We start from the raw sequence: 14,338 nt of genomic DNA on the forward strand, positions 1-14,338 counted from the left end.
TGATACTGGTGAAGATTCTACAGACCAAGGAAGGCCAAAGATTGCCAACAACCCACCAGAGGCCAGTGGAGAGGCATGGAACAGGTTTTCCCTCAGCCCTCAGACACCTTGATCCCCAACTTCTAGCCTTCCTGAACTATGAGACAATCAATTTCTGTTGTTTAAGCCACCCAGTCTGTGGTACTTTGTTAGGGCAGCGCTAGGAGACTGACATTGGCCCCAAGGCTGACTGCCTTCTCTCAAGGCCCCATGGTTCTGTTATGCACCTTGGACCTTTGTTCTTCAGGTCGCACCACGGATATTCTCCCCGAGGTACCTGTGTCCCTGCCTGCTCAGAGCAAGGCTCCCTTAGGCTCCCATGAATGAGGACCGCGAGGTTGAGGGTGGAGTCTTCTAGAAGGATGGATGGCGATGGTGTCGGACTCCGCTTCCATCCCTTCTGCTCATTCCTGCTGCCCGGCATTGGTTAGAGATGTTGAAATCTAACTGGCCTCCCCTTGCTCCCCTGTCCTGTGGCGCAAGGAGCCTTGAGCCAGCATGGGTACGTTTGGCTTTGTTTTCTCCAAGTGCTTTCTCCATGGGACCCTCCTGTGGGTTCCCAGCTGACCGCCTCTTTGCACCACACAGCTGGGAAAGGTGGCCAAGAAAAGCGAGCTGCTGGAATGCTCGGGGCCCCAAAACATTGCCCTTCGTGGTAGTTTGGTTCTTGCCAGGATGTCCTTGTAAAACTTTTATGAAGATGTTGTTGTACTTGCATTGGAGGTTGAAAATTGCTATTAACTCTGCTAAGTCCCGTGTCCCCCAGGAATGTGGGACGCTGAGGAAATGCCTCTGGCCCTCCCTTCTGGATGGGCGCTTGACTGCAGCAGCTGCCTGCACAGAAAGTTGAGCTGGACGGATGGATTAAGGGACATCAGCTAGGCCTTTGTTTAAAAATATTTAAAATATGTTTGAACCTCCCTTTTATCAACAAAGAACAGTTCCTTTCAGCAGAGAGAAGTTTTTCATTTCCACATTTTTTTGCGATTTTGTTTGGTTCTTTTGTATACTCGCGACTTCGGAAAAGTGTCCCCATTCATGTTTTGAAAACCGAGTACAAAAGGCGTGCATAGTTATGTGCTATTTTGCTTAAGGGAAAAGGGCAGTTTACTTCTATTAAGAACATAATGTTTATGAAGATAATCTTCTCTGGCTTGTGTTAACTTTTTCTGGTGCTGAGCTTTGACATTTAAAAAAAAAAAGACGTGTTTGAGAATGTATGTATTTCAAACTTCTTTGGGATTAGGTGTTCATGGGGATAAATTAGTACTAAGAATGAGCTTTGGAAGTTACCAAGAAATAAACAGAAAAGAGGTTCCTATGTCCGAGTCTGCTGGGTCTCAGAACCAGGAGTGTTAACCGACTCAGAGTCCTTGACGAGTAGGCATTTTGAGTTAAGTTTCAGAATAAGGTAGCATTTTCCTAAAATAAGATCCAGGTTTTTTCCTTGCCTTCTTCTGTGATGATCACAGGTCTATGTATCAGGTTTCTGCTTCACTTCAGATCTTCTTTGGGCATTTGCCCAGTGTTATTAGAAACCTGAGATGCTTCTCTGCATACATGCAGGAAGGACCAGCATGTTGCACAACTTTAGGGGCCCCATTCATCTGAAGAGTGCGTGGATTAGCCCAGGGTGTGAAGGGTGCCGGCTGGAGCGGGGCTGCGTGCGGGCCTGCACACTGGTGCCGCCGGCAGGAAAGGCCTGGTGGGTGGAGGTCCCTGCTTCTCGGGTCAGTTAATACAAAATTGTTTTTAGAAATGGACCCCAGCCGTAACCCCTGATATTCTGTGTCCTTAAACCCAGTCATTCATCTGAAGGAGGATTTGGCCAACTCTGGGTTATGGCTTTGCCCTCCGGCCACTAGCTCAGCCACAGCTTGACAGGGCCGAGGCCACGGCCTGTGAAAGATCAATCTGGAGAATTATTAGTTGTCTCTTAAGGTTGCCTTAAACTTGCTGGAGGGCCAGCCCTCAAGTTTAGAAGAGTGTACTTATATTTCTCCATTTTATACCTTTCTCCTACAAGTATTCATGTCCTTCCGTTGATTCTGGAGGCTGGCATCTGAGTGAAGAAGATGAGGGGGGCTTGAGATAAACATTCTAAAATATTTCACAAGTTTCAGGACTTGGGATTGAGGTTAGTGATGTGCCACCAGTGACCGAAGTTCCACTCTATCTGGAAAGGATATTTCTCTGCAGCTAGTCACGTGTCCTCCCATAATCAGACGTTTGACACATGGCACCTACGTCTGGAATCCTGTGAACTTGCCATTTTTGTAAGTCAGAAGTGGTTGAATATTGGCTATTTCCCATCGTCCTACCCTGGAGAGGCTTAAGAGCCGGGAGCTGGGATCCGCATGCCTTGTGCTGGGATTCTTGCCTTGGCACTTACTGGCGTGTGACATTGGGCAGGTCACCCACCCTTATCATGCTGCAGTTTACTGCTTTGAAAATGGGATGATGTGGGACCACGCAGCAGGGTTGTTTTAAAGATTAAATATGTTCAGTGATATAAAGGACCTAGAACGGGGCCTGGTACTCTGTGTGCTCATGTTATATAATGTAGTTCTTCTTTTAACACATTTACAATCTCTGCCACGTCCGTGTGCCACCTATTTTGTCACTTATGTTATATATATTTTAAAGTGACAATTCTGAAAACCAGTGAAAGTGACTTATTTTGGTGATCCTTGGATTTTCTTTCTTTTTTTTTTTTTTTTTTTGTATCATATCATCTCTGAAATTGGAATGTCTTAAAATCCATGGCATGTCCTGGATTAATTTTTTTCTTGTTCACTAAAAGATATTACGATTGATGGTGTCTTAGATTTGGCGAGAAAGGTATTTTTTAAATGAAACTGTAGCAAGAGTTTGTGCTGGTTATCTTCTCTAATTTATGATAACATGAATAGATGTCTGTTGCTTTTAAAAGTCCACCTGTCTGCCACCTAGAATCTTCTGTGGGTCAGTGGTGGCTCATGGCCTGTGCTTTGGGCAGCACCAAGTGCCGTGAATGAATGTCGTGAGCGTGGTTTTCAGCTCATGTTCTGTGGAACAGCTTGGAGGCTCCTGCCAGGAGCAAAGAGCCACAAGGAGTAGCTTCAGATTCTCCTCACCCAGCATGGCCCTGCTTTTGCCCATCTCAGAAATTGGAGTTTTGCTTACGGGTTGGTTTTTAGAAAGGCTTCCATTACTGAACATGGTTTAAAACCCAGCAGTAAGCCTTCCTTCCATTTGCCTTGTACACAGTCTGCCGAGGTTCCACAGGCTGGACAGGATGGGGGTACAAAGGATTCTCTCCATCCCTAGGAGAGGAGGAGCACATTGGTCCACCTGGCCGACGGGAGGCAGCTCTGTCCACTGCTAGAGCTGGTATTGAATACCACAGAGATGGCTGGAGACAGGGGTGTCTGGCCGCCAAACATCACCTTCAAGGAGGAAGTGTGTGTTTTGCAGGCTGCTCTCTGGGATGGAAGTGAGCTGGCAGACTGACGTGTGAGGCCTACCCGGACATAGAAGGGACGGGACTGGAATGTAGTACAGAGAAGGGGAGGAGTGATAGATAGTTCTTGCTAATTCCTATGGATCATAGATTGTCCTGGTAGATGGAAGTGTCTGATGGCACTTTTTATATTTTCTGAGCAGCTTTTATTTCCATTTCCTTGATTTCTTTTTCTTTTTTCTTTTTTTTAAGCAGCAGCTTCTAGCATGGGATGAAACCACGACTTCCTAGAAACAAAGCCATCTCCAGACTCTTCTTCCCTTCCCTTTTCCAGGGCTGGTGTTTTCTTTTTCTTTTCTTTCTTTCTTTCTTTTCTCTTTCTTTCTTTCTTTTTTTTTTTAAGATTTATTTATTAGAGCATGAGCAGAGGGAAGAGGCAGAGGGAGAGGGAGAAGCAGGCTCCCTGCTGAGCAGGGAGCCCGATATGGGGCTTGATACCCAGGATCATCACCTAAGCTGAAGGCAGATGCTCAACTGACTGAGCCACCCAGGCGCCTCCAGGGCTGGTGTTTTCTATGTAAGCAAGAGTGCAGAATGGAGAATTTGGGGAAACTAGTTTTGCCTTTCCTCCTATAGGAAGAGAGGCTTGTCTACAAAGCTTGTCTCTCAGTCCTTTATTGTTTTTAAATTTTCTTAAAGATGTTATTTATTTATTATTATATATTATTTATTTGAGAGAGAAAGAGCATGAGTGGGGGGGCAGGGCAGAGGGAGAAGGAGAAGCAAGCTCCCACTGATCAGGGAGCCCCTCGAGGCGTCCCAGGACCCTGGGACCATGACCTGAGCGAAACGCTTAGCCATTGAGCCACGCAGGCATCCCTCCCTCAGTCACCTGGTCTGACAGTTTCCTGCTAGCTTCTTGAACCTTGAGCTGAGCAAAAAACCACTGAATTGCCCAAAGCAATATGTGAGGTTAGTGTGGAGTACTTCACGTATTCCCACTTAAATTTTATCTGCGAGAGAGCTGGGAACTAAGCAAGGTGTTCCTGCTTCTTGAACCTCTTTGGGCATTGCATGGCATCCTGTGGGGGCTCCATTGCTTTAGGCCTTGGGTGTAAGTAGTCTTAGGGGACGTGGGAATCAAGCCAGGTCAGTTCTGGAGGGAAAATAGGGCCCAATAGCCATGGCCTTTTTCCACCCTAAAATGTCTTTAGCCACAGGGGTCCTAGGGCACCAGAAGCCTTGACTGGCCACTTCCCCCCTCCTAGCACATCTTGATTTGTTGCGAAGGTAGATTTGAATTAGGTCTAGAGGAGGGAATGTGCATATTGTGCAGACCATAGGGCTTTTTGTCTAAAGCTGTCTGCATTTTGAAGTAGAATTTTAGAGCAGCGTAGATTAACATGGAGCATCTTTGGGTTTATTACAACCCTAGGCTTGGTTTTGGAGCCAGAACAGTGCTTTCCAAATTCTGTCTTTGTTGAGGGGCTCTGCAGTTTTGAGATTGTGCTTTGGTAGCACTGGTTACAAGATAAGACTCACAGTTACAAAATTCCAAGCTGAGGATTATCATCTGGAGCAATTCCACAGTGGGGTCCTTGGTCTGACTCCTTACTGTGTCACTCACAGCCCTGGTCACAGCGCATGTCGTTCAGAGGGTGCTCAGTAAATTTATTAAACAGGTTTAGAAACTTAGAAGTGGCTGGCTGGTTAGATAATAATGCTCACTCTTTCTGAGACCTTGTCCATTCGTTACACTGCGTCAGTGAGATTGTACACCGCATCCCCTGAGACTGTGTCACGTTTAGGGGTGGGAAACAAACAAGTTTGTCATACTCGGTTTAGGAGTATGGAGAACTTTGGTGGCAGGAGGGGCAGTCAAGAAGGATGCCTTAAGAAGCAAATGGCTCTTCTCTCCAGTTGTTAATTAGAGCTGAGGTTACAATTCATTGCAGTGAGTTTTGTCATGGATGAAACGTAATAACCAGTTGACCTGTCCGCAACTGTTTGAGTGCCTCCAAGGCAGGCAATAAATCAGTGATTGATACGTTTGGAGATGGATAAAACAGTTGGTTTTACTTTTATCTCCCTGAAATCCAGAGAATGAGGAAAAAGTCATTTATTTTTCTTCTTGGGGAAGGTATATGACACAGTGGGTTAAGACTGACAAGTCGGGGGGTGTGGTGGGAGGAGGGGAGTCAGAGTGGCTTGTTTGAATGTGGGTCCAGCGGACACGGTGTTCCTTAGGGTATGTCACCCCCTGAGCCCAGGCTCCTCCTCACTGCATGGGGGCAGTAATCTCTGTCCTGCCCACTTCACAGCAGGGAAGCAGATGGGACTGTGTGATGAGTTGTAAGGACTGTACCCCCTGAAGTGGTCACCACTGACTGGGCAGAGGATGTAAAAGTGGCCCACGGGGGGTTGCAAGGACACGAGGAGCCTTAGGCTTGTGACTGGCCCATTTGCTTCTCCTACCCTCCTTGGGTATTGATTCACCCAGTTTCCTTCGTTTGGCATATTTCCCAGTTTGGCGTCTCTCTTAGTTCAAGGTAAACAAGTTACTGTGTTCAAAACTGGATGGATTGTATCTGGTACATTCTGTCCTTGGATCTTATAGCAAGGACTAAATGGTACTCTGGGAGCTTGGCAAAGTGAGCACGGGCTTCATCACCAGAGAAGAACGTAGTCGCGTGGGAAGGCGAAGCCCTTGGGGAGAGTGCCGCTTTCTGGTCCACAGTATCGCGCTGATCCCAGGCGCTTGTGAAAATTACCTTCTGGTACTCACTCTACCATCCTTCCCAAGGGAAGGCTGAGTTGCTTCTCAAATTTCTCTTGTAACCACTGGGATGAGAGTTCTGGTTTGGTTGGAAAAAAAAAAAAAAAAAACTAGAGCCCAGAAACAAGAAAATACAGGCTGGTCTTTTTGGAGGAAGAAGGAAGCTCAGTTAACATGAGCCTCTGGTCCAGCAGCTCGTGGCTCCCCACATGGGAAGTGGAACCAGGCAGGTGAATGAACACTTTGCCCCCTGACGGCCACACCCCTTAGCTGCTGCCCCCTTTCCCTCTCCTGGAAGAGCAGCAGTGCAGTTCAGGATGGAGATAAATCTCTGGCCTGCGTAGACCTCTTTCCAAAAGGATTATGCTCTTCTATGGCTAAGAAGTTACCCATTCACCAAGGGGCATGCTTACACCTAGAAATAATGGCATCTTATTACCATAGTAATATTAGAATCATAGGCAAATGCCATTTCTGTAAATAAAAATAGGCAAATAGTGGCCATTTCATACTGTTCCTCCCAGCAATTTCTTGAGAGTTATGATTTCTGTCATATAATCAATTGCAGATAGAAAGTGGGAATCCTAATTTGAGTATATTCCTTGTCTGTATCTGTTTTTATTTTTCGTCTAGGCAAATAATTTTCATAGTGTTCTCAGAGGTTCGCCTTCATCAGAATCACCTGGAAAACGTGTTAAAAAACCAGAGTCTGTGTCCCAGTCCCAGATATTCTGATTGGGGTTGTGTGTGTGGCTGGACTATGCATTTTCTCTTTGAGGTAAAATTTACATGGAGTGAAATGTAAATCTTAAGTATATTATCCTATGGGTTTTGATAAATGCGTCCCCTTGTGTAATCCAACCTTATCTTTTTTGTGAAAATGAAAAACAACATGACCATCACCCCCAGAAAGTTCCATCGTGTCCCTTCAAAGTCGATCTCCACTAGACTGCACTTTTTAAAAGATTTTATTTATTTATTTGAGAGCGAAAATGAGCAGTGGGGAGGGGCAGAGGGAGAGAGAGAGAGAAAGAGAGAAGACTCCCCGCCAAAGAGGGAGCCTGATGTGGGGCTCGATCCCAGGACCCTGAAATCATGACCTAAGTTGAAGGCAGACACTTGACCGACTGAGCCACCCAGGGGGCCCTAGATTGCATTTTTAACACTGCTCCAGGGCTTCTAATAAGCTGAAGCCAGAGAGCCACTATTAATTAATGAACAACAGCACAGCTTGGAACTTTGACTTTAACAGAAAGGGCTGGGGATTGGGGTTGCCATCCTGAATTCAAGGTTATTGAATTCTGTAGCTCTTGGATCATACTGATAGGGGTTATATTTTTATTATTTATTTATTTATTTATTTTTAAGTAGGCTCCATGCCCAGCATGGAGCCCAATGTGGGGCTTGAACTGAGCCGAGTTCAAGATTCGGATGCTTAACTGTCTGAGTCACCCAAGCACCCCATGGGGACTATATTTTTATTTTTATTTTTTTTTTAAGATTTTATTTATTTATTTGATAGATAGCGAGAGCAGGAACACAAGCAGGGGGAGTGGGAGAGGGAGAAGCAGGCTTCCCACGGAGCAGGGAGCCCGATGCAGGGCTCGATCCCACGACCCTGGGACCATGACCTGAGCTGAAGGCAGGTGCTCCACGACTGAGCTACCCAGGCGCTCCAATGGGGACTATATTTTTAAAAGAGACAATTTGGGCGGCACCTGGGTGGCTCAGTCGGTTAAGTGTCTGCCTTTGGCTTAGGTCATGATCCCAGGGTCCTGGGATCGAGCTCTGCATCGGGCTCCCTGCCCAGCAGGGAGTCTGTTTCTCCCTCTCTCTCTGCCCCTCCCCCTGCTCCTCTCTTTCCCTTGCTCACTTTCTCTCAAATAAATAAATAAATAAAATCTTTAAAAAGAGAGAGAGACAGTTTGGTGACTTGGCTAGAAGGATACTGCATAACAAAATACAGCCTGGGTAGCTTATAAACAACAGAAATCAATTTCTTACAGTTCTGGAGCTGGATGTCTTAAGATCAGGGTGCCACCATCGTCTGGTGAGCGTCTTCAGGGTTGCGGACTTCTGGTTGTGTCCTCACATGGCAGAAGAGGCTAGGAAGCTCTGTGGAGCCTCTTTCATAAGGCATCAATCCTGTTCATGAGGGTTCCACTCTTATGACCCAAGCACCCCCCAAAAGCCCTACTACTAATGCTGTCATCTCTGGAGGTTAGGAATACAACATAAGAATTCTGGAGGGACACAAACATTCAGACTGGAACAGAGGCCATGGCCTGCCAGGCTCTTGCTTGCTCTGCCCCCCTCTTGGAGGGGTCCCCTGCAGTTCCTTGGTTAGGATTTCCCAACTGCTCATTCTTCTGTGGCTGTTAGAGTCACTCTAAGTGTGGGTGACTGCTCCATCCTTGGCTTCTGCCTGGTGACTCACGTGAGCACATTGTCTCCCTTTATGATGTTGCCATTTATTTTTCGTAACGTAAAGGTCTGTCCTTTGACATGCGTGAACTCATTTGATCCAGAGCCAGTGGTTGACCCTCCGCCTCCACTGGGGAGAGAACACACAATGCAGCAGTTCAGCTTAGAAGAGTCTGAATGGAGTAGGCATTCACGGGTCGGTGTTCAGAGGTGGGGACAGTGGTAGTGAGCTGACGGATTCTGAAGAGGATGTAAGGAGGCAGTAGGGCTAGAGCTGGACCATGAAGAATGGGTGGGGCCAGGAAAGGGGCATAAGGACCTCCACAGGACTTAGGGGAGTTGATGATGACATCTTGCTTTTATTTTAAGTAGCATTTGATACTCTTTAGCATTCTTTGCCTTTTCTTTTCCTTTCTAAAAACTCTGTGTATTAGATGGGGCAGGTGGTTCAATCCAGCTTACTGTTGAAAAACTGAGGTCCAGAGAGAAAAAGTGATTTGCTCAAGAGTACACAGCAAGATTAGTGGCAGCCTGAGTTTCTGACCCATGCAATCTCAAATTCCTGGTGTCACCTGGCCACCCACTGGTCTCTGACCCCAGAACACCTTCGTTGCTGGTTCCCTGCTGTGTTTTGTTTTGTTCTGCACTGCATGGTGCTACTTAAACAAAATCTTTATAAAACAACATTTTCCCTATAACTGGTAGCATCAAACATGTTTCTTTATCTTCTAGATTCAAGCTGGTCCTAGATACTTTTAAGATAACTTGAGGAGGACAGGGTAAGAGGATGTTTGAACTTTTGTTTTCTTTTTCTTTCTTGAGATTGTAGGGGAGTATTAGATTTCAGAGTCTAAAGAGAGTAATCAGTAGCCAGATTAAATTAAAATTAACTAAAATTAAATAAAACTTAAAATTCAGTTCCCCATTTGCACTAGACACGTTTCAGCTGCTCAGTGGTCACGTGCGGCTCGTGGCTCATACATCGTCAGTGCGGAAATAGAACATTGCCATCACTGTAGAAGGTTCTTTTGGACAACACCGGTCTCAAGTGGTAATCCACGAATTTTCAGCATGGAGATATATGCCTGTGTTTGGGGAGGCCCCAAAGGGGAGGACAGCAGCAGCAAAGATCTCATACAGGGAATGAGCTGCCGCGTTGATGCCTCTGCCCTTAAGAATGTTCTCTGTTGCGGCTGCTGGTCTCTGACTGGAATTGGGTGTATGCGTTCTGTGAGTTTGCAAGAATAAAACCCTGAATGTGGAGTTACAGGTAAGGTACTGCTCTTCGGGGAGATGCATTGAGGTAAGGTGTTTTATGTGAAGTGGCTTATACGGTATCCTTTTGGAGGGGTGAGCCAAAGAAGGTTCTTGAATATCTGAGTGTGTACACTACCTCTGACTGGAAGGCAAGATATCCAAAGGGCTCTGCTCCAGGGTTTAGTCTTTATTCTGCCAAGATTAGGGTGTACAAAGCATGGAAAAGAACTGCTTTCCTACTAGCTATCAAGAAAAGGCGTTGTCTCTTACTGGGTTTTCATGGCCCAGTTCTGAGCTAGACTTGAATCAGCAAAAGAGAGGTCCCTTCTCTGTCCACTAGGTCATCATGTATTTATGCATTAAAAGCTGGTCTTTCAATTAACTGAGGCTGTTGTATGTATTTACATACAATACTCACCATTTAAAGATACAGGGAGTTTTCATGTATCTTGTCCCTGCTTTCCATCCCTTCTTCCACGTTAGCCCCAGACAGTCACTGACCTGCTTTTCTGTCACTGTAGATGGGTTTACATTTTCTGGAATTCCATTATGAATGGAAACATGTATTATGTAGCCTTTTGGGAGGAAAGGGGAGGAATTCTAGGTTATTTTATTCAGCGTGATGATTTGGAGGTTCATCCATCTTGCGGCATGTGTCAGGGCTTTTGTTGCCAAGTAGTATTCCATTCTTTGGATGCACCCCATTTTATTTATTCATTTACTTGTTGATGGACATCGGGTTGTTTCCATTTTTTGGCTATTACAAATAAAGTTGCTGTGACTATTTGAGTACAAGATGTGCATGGACAAATGTCTCCATTTCTCTTGTGTGTAAATATCTAGTAGAATGGCTGGGTCAGCTGGTAGGTCTGTGTTTTACTATATAAGAAACTGCCAAACTGTTTTCCAGAGTGACGTGCCACTTTGCATTCCCAAAAGCAGTGTATGAGAGTGCCCGCTGCTTGACATCCTTGCCAACACAGTATTATTAGTGTTGTAATTTTAGCCATTCTAATGGGTGTGTACCAGTATCTGTGGTTTTATTTTGCATTTCTCTAATGACTGGTGGTGTTGAACATCTTTTCATGGACTTACTTGCCATCCCTCTTTCTTCTTTGTGAAGTCTCTATTCAAATCTTTTACCCATTTTTAATTGTTGTGTTCCAAGAGTTCCTTATATATTCTGGATACTAGTCATCAGTCTTCTTTTGAGCTGTATGGTAATTTTTCTATCTTTGTAGTCAGGAAAGAGGGCTTAATCTTCATACTAGTGGTTAAAACTGAACTCCCTCCAAAACAGTCCTATTCTGTCATTGTTCCTCATCTCAGGTCATGGCTGTTCTATTCCTTGGAGTCATCCTTGACGCCTCTCTTTCTCCCCCCGACCTGCATCCAATTCACCAACCAGTTCTACTGGCTCTGCCTTCAGATTATATTCAGAAGCCAGCCACTTTCTATCCCTCATACTTCTGCCCTGTTTCAGCCCAACATCATTTAACTTCCGGATCATTGTGAGAGCCTCCTAACCACCTTTCACCCACCCTTCCACTTCCTGCCACAGTCCCCATCCCATCTTTTCCCAAATGTAGCAGGTAGAACGGTCCTGTTAAAGCGTAAGTCAGACCATGTTGCTACTCTGTTCAGAATTTACCATTGACTTGTGAAGGCCTGTGGAGTCCTTTGTGGTTTAGCCTGCTGCCTCTCCCTTCTCCTACCTCTTGCCATTCACCTTAGCTCACTCTGTTCCAGCCACACTAGCCTCCTTGCTATTCTTCAGGTACGCCAGGCATGCCTCGGGTTTTTTGCACTTGCTTTTCCCTCTGTCGGGGATAATTTCCTGCCCCCAGGCATGACTCTCCCCTTTACCTCTTTCAGTCTTTGTTTTAAATATCGCCTTCTGCGCAGTGTATAAATTTAATTTTGGATCCCTTCCCTTTACCCCCGTCGTTCCAAACACTAACTATAAAAAGAAAATTAAAGATGTAATTATGCTCAGAAACAAGATAAACATATCTGTGAAAAGAAATAGAACAGAAATACAAAGCAAAGATTGATGCCGAAGACTCAGTCCTGCTCACAGTGAGTCTGGTAGTAGGCGGTGATGTGAGGAGCTCCACTCTGGTGGGGCAGTAGGAACTAAAAGTAGCCCATGTGGGGAGGGGACCGGAGCCAGACTCACTTCTTAAAACCAAGGTCTGGGCTGGGCTGCTCCCGCTTGAAAGGAGGCTAAAAATATCCAAGACAATTACTGCTCAGGATGAAGCCTAGGGCGGTGGGACGAAACAGATACAACCTTGAGCCTACTCCTGGGCCAAGGTCATCTGGAGGCCTGATGACTGAAGCTTACTAGTTTCATTATATCCTGGGGGTCCTGATCTGTCAATGTAAGACCTCTTCCAGGCTTAGGGTTCCTGGGAGATCCCTAACTTCCCCCAACCACAAAACCTTGGGAGAGGGTGGTACTGAGAAGACCCCCTCACTCCCACCGTACCCCACCCCATCCAATGGACTGCTGTATGGGTTGCAAACCAAAATTCCAAAACATCTAAGGAAAATGAACTCTGCTAAAGATAGCCAACAAGATCAACAGTGAGAGATTAATCTGTTCAGGATTAAATGAAAATAGAGCAGTCTGACGACGACCTTAAAATGCATGTTTTGAATTATCAGAGATGAAAGAAGGAATTCCAGCTATAAGAAAATATGAAACACAACTGGCAGAAAAGAAATATTAATAGGTGGATAGAAAGAGAATAATGTACAAATGCTGGAAATGAAAAATGGGCATTGAAATGTAAATCTCAATAAGTGAAACTCCAAACTGCACAAAGATGCAGATAGGATTAATGAATTGGAAGATATGCTGAGGATTTTACCCAGAATGCAGTAGAGGAAGACGAAAAATATTTTGACAGAGTAGTTGGGTGACCCTGAACCTCTAACCCAGATCTGATAGGTGTTCTAGAGGAGAGTAGGGGCAATGGCAGACAAGAACTACTCAGAGAGATGTAGCCTGAGAACTTTCCAGAAGCAAAATAATCATGAGTTTTCAGATTGAAAACACACAGAAAAGTGCTTTGCTTAACAAGATGAATTAAAATAAATCCACAAATCCCCCCCCCCCCCCGACACGTTGCAAAATAGCCAAACAGGGATAAAGCAGAAATCTCCAAAACAACCCAAAAAGAGAAGATAGATAACCTGTGAGGGAATAACAATTTTAAGGTAGTCTTTGTTCTAATGCTCTACTTTTACTTCATCACAAGCCTTAATTCTAAATACTGAGGCAGTGGGTTATTGTTTATGCCCCAGTCAGAAGGTTGCTCTTGGGGTGCCTGGGTGGCTCAGTTGATTAAGCGTCTGCCTTCAGCTCAGGTCTTGATCCTGGGGTCCTAGGATCGAGCCCCGGGTCAGGCTCACCTCTCAGCGGGGAGCCTGCTTCTCCCTCCCCCTCTGCCCCCCCCCACACTTGGGCTCATGTGCGTGCACTCTCTCTTTCTCTCTCTCAAATAAATAAATAAAATCTTTAAAATAAATAAATAAAAGGTTTGCTCTTACGCATCCCAAATTCAGTCTCACCAAGTGGTGAAGGGACCTGAGTTTGAACGGCCACTCTCTGTAACACACAGTATCAGAAATTTACGAGTTGGGGTGTTTCTTCCTGTGTTTTATAGATGAAGAACCTTGAGGTTCAGAGGGGCTAAATGACATGCTCAAGGCCACAGCTGAGAGAGACCGAGGTCAGGCTGTGACCCAGAGCCTGTGCTCTGTCCAGCTCTCCTCAGGATGCTAAGTCAGCTCAGCTGATTCCGAGGCACTGGGAGTTAGTTCTTTAAGCTAAGGTGTCAGTTAAGGCTCTCTTGCTGGGGCTTCTGTTGTGGTGGATGATCTTTTTTGCCAGGGCTGTGAGTGGTCCCCTAGCTTCTGGCTATGGGTCAACTGCATCCTGACGGAGATGGAGAGATTGTATGGTTGTTCTCCTGTACGCACCAACAGACTGAATACCTGGTTATATTCCCTAATTCTTTGGCCACCTTCCAGTTGTGTGTGTGTGTGTGTGTGTGTGTGTGTGTGTGTGTGTTTTAAGTGACCTATTTCTTTGCTATTAACATGTTGCTAGACCAAGTTCGTGCACTTACAACTTGCATTTATGTATTCATTTTTGATTCGGGTTAGGAAAATCCATAGAGATTGGTAGTTTTCTTCCTGCCAGATTGCCTTTTGGAACCCTGTTGAATTTCAAACATTTACTTTTTTATATCTTTTTCCCTTCAGTTAGACAAGGTAGGAACCATGCTTTTGCTAGTCAGGACTGTGGGAAAATACCCAGAAGTAGAGAGGAGACGTATTAGAAGGATCACTGATTTATGGGGTGGGTAGAATGTGCTCCAGGTGGGGAT

General features: G+C 45.4%; 1 protein-coding gene across 3 annotated transcripts in view; it reads left to right on the plus strand.

Annotated features, from left to right (window-relative positions):
- ZNRF3 (zinc and ring finger 3) overlaps nt 1-14,338 on the plus strand; it is a 151,432-nt gene that overhangs the window by 59,212 nt on the left and 77,882 nt on the right. Inside the window, exon 1 of one of the 3 annotated variants that reach the window (XM_032395143.1) lies at nt 8,117-9,951. The exons of the other annotated variants lie outside the window; for them this stretch is intronic. The gene's annotated coding sequence lies outside the window, so the exon portion shown is untranslated. Of the gene's footprint in view, nt 1-8,116; nt 9,952-14,338 lie in introns of those variants that run through there. 3 annotated transcript variants of the gene reach the window in all.

This window comes from Phoca vitulina, unplaced genomic scaffold, assembly GCF_004348235.1.
Source record: "Phoca vitulina isolate PV1807 unplaced genomic scaffold, GSC_HSeal_1.0 scaffold82, whole genome shotgun sequence".
Lineage (NCBI taxonomy): Eukaryota > Metazoa > Chordata > Mammalia > Carnivora > Phocidae > Phoca > Phoca vitulina.